The following is a 5,282-nucleotide window of genomic DNA, read 5'->3' on the forward strand; positions in this document are numbered from 1 at the left end:
TGTTTGTTGGTAATGAGGATCACCCTGTGGCTAAACATGCCTTGGTGCACGGCCAGCACATCTTGGCACAGTGTTACACCGTCCGGGTTATCTGGATACTTCCCACAACACCAACCTGTCAGAACTCCGGAGATGGGAACTTGCCCTTCAGCATATCCTCTCTTCTCGCTATCCGCCAGGCCTCAATCTCCGCTAATTTCTAATTTCAATTTGCCGCCGCTCGTACCTCACCTGTCTTTCAACATCATCTTTGCCTTTGTACATCCGCCCCGACTGACATCTCTGCCCAAACTCTTTGCCTTTACAAATGTCTGCTTGTGTCTGTGTATATGAGGATGGATATGTGTGTGTGTGCGAGTGTATACCTGTCCTTTTTTCCCTCCTTTTTTCCCCCTAAGGTGAGTCTTTCCGCTCCCGGGATTGGAATGACTCCTTACCCTCTCCCTTAAAACCCAAATCCTTTTGTCTTTCCCTCTCCTTCCCTCTTTCCTGACGAGGCAACCATTGGTTGCGAAAGCTAGATTTTGTGTGTATGTTTGTGTTTGTCTGTGTGTCTATCGACCTGCCAGCGCTTTTGTTTGGTAAGTCTCATCTTTCTTTTTAAATATATTTTTCCCACGTGGAATGTTTCCCTCTATTATATATATATATATATATATATATATATATATATATATATATATATATATATATATATATATATATATATATATATATATTGGATAAAATTCGGGGCCAGGTCCCGGAGACCCCACTCATCAAAGTGGCAAGAATATGATGTCCGGTCATGTTGTATGCTTTACGTAAGTAAAAAAAAAAAAGACTGCAACCAGGTGTTGGCATATGGAAAAGGCTATTCGGATGGCAGACTTGAGGGACCCAAGATTATCCACGGTAGAGCAAACCTGGCAGAAGCCACCCAGACATGACGCCAATAGGCCACGAGACTCCAGGACCCAACACAACCGCCAACACACCATACATTCCAGCAGCTTACAAAGAACGTTGGTAAGGCTGATGGACCGATAGCTATACACATCATGCAGATTTTTATTGGGTTTTAGCACCGGAATGATGGTGCTCTCCCATCACCGTAATGGAAAGACGCCATCGCACCACATCCAGTTGAAGATGACGAGGAGATATTGCTTGTAGTCAGATGAGAGATGTTTAATCATCTGAGTGTGGATTCAATCCAGCACAGGAACTGTGTCAGGGCACTGTGCAAGGGCGCTGAGGAGCTCCCAATCTGTAAATGTGGCATTATATGTTTCACTGTGGCGTGTAGTGACGAAGAGGACTTTCCTTTCCAACCACCATTTCAAGGTGCGAAAGGCTGGGGGGTAGTTCTGACACAAGAGGCTCGAACATAGTGCTCAGCAAAGTGCTCTGCAATTGCATCGGCTGAGAGCACGCCATTGATCTTAACACCAGGGCCACCTGTTAGGGTCTGGTCCCCAAAAAGATGTCTGATCTTCATAGAGACTTGGGAATGTGATGTACGGCACCCAATGGTTGACACGTACCTCTCGCAACACTCCTGTTTCCATCGTTTTATAAGCAGGCGAATGTAGGCAAGGAGCCGCTTAAAGGCTATTAGGTGCTCTAGGGAAGGCTGGCACTTACGTCGCTGTAGAGCTCACCGATGCTCTTTAATTGCCTCAGCAACTTCCAGTGACCACCAAGAGACTGCTTTCCCCGGGGGCACCCTAGAAAACGAGAGATCACGTTTTCCGCCGCAGAAATTATCGTTGTAGTGACATGCTCAATTTCAACATCGATGGCACCACATGGGGGAGATTCAACGGTGACAGCAGAGGTGCAGGTGACCCAGGCTGCCTTGTTTAAAGCCCATCTGGGTAGGCGTCCGTGGGCATGACGCCAGGGAAGGGGTTGGTTGGTTTGGGGGATTAAAGGGACCAGACTGCTATGGTCATCGGTCCCTTTTTCCAAAGACAAAGAACACCCACAGAGAATAAAAACGAGGAACAAAAGAGATCACAGACGATACAGGACAAGAGAAACTGAAACAAAGACAAGACAAAACGAACTAAAAGCACACAGAGTGTGACGGTGGTTGGCCGACCAGAGAAATAAAAAAGGAAAAGCCAACCACTGGAAACACATTAAAAAAATCAGTTTAAAACCGGAGGCCAAAGGCCAGAATCAACACAAAACAATAAGATAAAAACAGAAACACTCAGAGTAAAGAATAAAAACCCCCTGCCCGAATAAAACGTAAAACTAAGTCAGCCATAGCCGGGTCATCTGTTAAAAGGGCAGGGAGCGAGGCAGGCAGTGCGAACGATTGCCTGAGCGCAGCTAAAAACGGACACTCCAATAAAACATGAACCACGGATAAAACGGAGCCGCAGCGACATAGAGGCGCATCCTCACGGCGCAATAAGTGGCCGTGGGTAAGCCGAGTGTGCCCAATGCGCAGCCGGCAGAGGACAACAGACTCCTTGCGAGAAACCCGCAAGGAGGAGCGCCACACACCGGTAGCCCCCTTGATGGCCCGAAGTTTGTTGCGTGAAGGCAGGGCGCGCCATTCAGTGTCCCAAAGGTCCAGAATTTTGCGGCGTAGGAACGCCCGCAAATCGGTCTCCGGGAGGCCAACGTCCAGAGGTGGTGCACTAGTCGCCTCTTTCGCCAGCCGGTCAACATTCTCGTTGCCGGGGATCCCAACATGGCCTGGGGTCCACACGAAGACCGCAGAGCGGCCGCAACGCGCAAGAGGATGCAGGGACTCATGGATAGCCATCACCAGACGGGAACGAGGAAAACACTGGTCGAGTGCTCGTAAACTGCTCAGGGAATCGCTACAGATAACGAACGACTCACCTGAGCAGGAGCGGATATACTCTAGGGCTCGAAAGATGGCGACCAGCTCAGCAGTGTAAACGCTGCAGCCAGCCGGCAAAGAACGTTGTTCGGAATGGTTCCCTAGAGTGAGCGCATACCCGACTCGACCAGCAACCATCGAGCCGTCGGTGTAAACAATGCCAGAGCCCTGATACGTGGCCAGGATGGAATAAAAGCGGCGGCGGAAGGCCTCTGGAGGGACTAAGTCCTTCGAGCCCTGTGCCAAGTCTAGCCGAAGGCAAGGGCGAGGAACGCACCACGGGGGTGTACGCAGAAGTGCCCGGAAAGGAGGTGGAACAGGGACAAGCCCAAGCCCGGAGAGAAGCTCCTTGACGCGTATGGCGATCGGACAACCCGACCGGGGCCGACGTTCCGGCAGACGGACGACTGACTGCGGGAACAGGAGACGATAGGTAGGATGCCCGGGCGAGCTTAGAACATGGGCAGCATAAGCGGCCAGCAAACGTTGGCGCCGGAACCGCAGTGGAGGGACACCTGCCTCCACGAGTAAGCTGTCCACAGGGCTGGTGCGGAAAGCACCAGTGGCAAGGCGTATCCCGCTGTGGAGGATTGGGTCCAGCACCCGCAACGCAGACGGGGATGCTGAGCCATATGCCAGGCACCCATAATCCAGACGGGACTGGATTAACGCCTGGTAGAGCCGTAACAGGGTAGAGCGGTCGGCTCCCCAGCGGGTGTGGCTCAAGCATCTCAGAGCGTTTAGATGCCGCCAACACGTCTGTTTAAGCTGCTGGATATGAGGCAGCCAAGTCAACCGGGCATCAAAAACCACCCCCAAAAACCTGTGGGTCTCCACCACAGCAAGGAGTTCGTCGGCAAGATAAAGCCGCGGCTCAGGATGGACTGTTCGGCGCCGGCAGAAATGTATAACGCGGGTCTTGGCTGCCGAAAACTGAAACCCATGCGCTACAGCCCAAGACTGCGCCTTACGGATAGCGCCCTGTAGCTGACGTTCAACAGCTGCAATGCCAGTAGAGCTGTAATAAAGGCAGAAGTCGTCAGCATACAGGGAAGCGGAGACAGAATTTCCCACGGCCGCAGCAAGCCCGTTAATGGCTATTAAAAACAGACAGACACTTAAAACAGAGCCCTGTGGCACACCGTTCTCCTGGACGTGGGAGGAACTATACGAGGCCGCGACTTGCACGCGGAAGGTACGACACGACAGAAAATTGCGGATAAAAATCGGCAGAGGACCCCGAAGACCCCATCCATGGAGCGTAGAAAGAATGTGATGACGCCACGTCGTATCGTACGCCTTCCGCATGTCGAAAAAGACAGCGACCAGGTGCTGACGGCGGGAAAAGGCAGTACGGATGGCCGACTCCAGGCTCACCAGATTGTCGGCGGCGGAGCGGCCTTTACGGAACCCACCCTGAGATGGAGCCAGAAGGCCTCGAGACTCCAGTACCCAATGCAAGCGCCGGCTCACCATCCGTTCAAGCAACTTGCAAAGAACGTTGGTGAGGCTAATGGGACGGTAGCTGTCCACCTCCAGAGGGTGCTTTCCAGGTTTCAAAACGGGGATGACAATGCCTTCCCGCCATTGCGACGGAAACTCCCCCTCGACCCAAAGACGGTTGTAAAGATCGAGAAGGCGCCGCTGGCAGTCCACTGAAAGGTGTTTCAGCATCTGACAGTGGATGCCATCTGGCCCAGGAGCGGTATCAGGGCAAGCAGCGAGGGCACTGCGAAATTCCCACTCACTAAATGGAGCATTGTAAGATTCTGGGTGGTTGGTGCGAAACGAAAGGCTCCGACGTTCCATCCGCTCTTTAATGGAGCGGAAGGCCTGGGGGTAATTCGCAGAAGCGGAACTCATAGCAAAATGCTCTGCTAAGCGATTGGCAATGACGTCGGAGTCAGTACAAACTGCTCCATTCAGTGAGAGCGCAGGGACGCTGGCAGGTGGCCGATAGCCGTAGACGCGTCGAATCTTGGCCCAGACCTGCGAAGGAGTGACATGGAGGCCAATGGTGGACACATACCGCTCCCAGCACTCCTTCTTGCCTTGGCGGATAAGGAGGCGGGCCCGCGCACGCAGCCGTTTGAAGGCGATAAGGTGGTCGAGGGAGGGGTGTCGCTTGTGACGCTGGAGCGCCCGCCGGCGATCTTTAATCGCTTCAGCGATCTCAGGCGACCACCAAGGCACAGCCTTCCGCCGAGGGGACCCACAGGAATGGGGAATGGCAGATTCGGCGGCAGTAACGATGCCGGTGGTGACCGATTGAACCACCGCATCAATGTCATCGGTAGAGAGAGGCTCAAAAGCGGCAGTGGAGGAGAACAAGTCCCAGTCAGCCTTATTCATAGCCCATCTGCTAGGGTGCCCAGAAGAGGGGCGCTGTGGTAGTGACAAAAAGATCGGAAAATGGTCACTACCACACAGGTCGTCA

The sequence above is a fragment of the Schistocerca cancellata genome, chromosome 6, assembly GCF_023864275.1.
Source record: "Schistocerca cancellata isolate TAMUIC-IGC-003103 chromosome 6, iqSchCanc2.1, whole genome shotgun sequence".
Taxonomy (NCBI): Eukaryota; Metazoa; Arthropoda; class Insecta; order Orthoptera; family Acrididae; genus Schistocerca; species Schistocerca cancellata.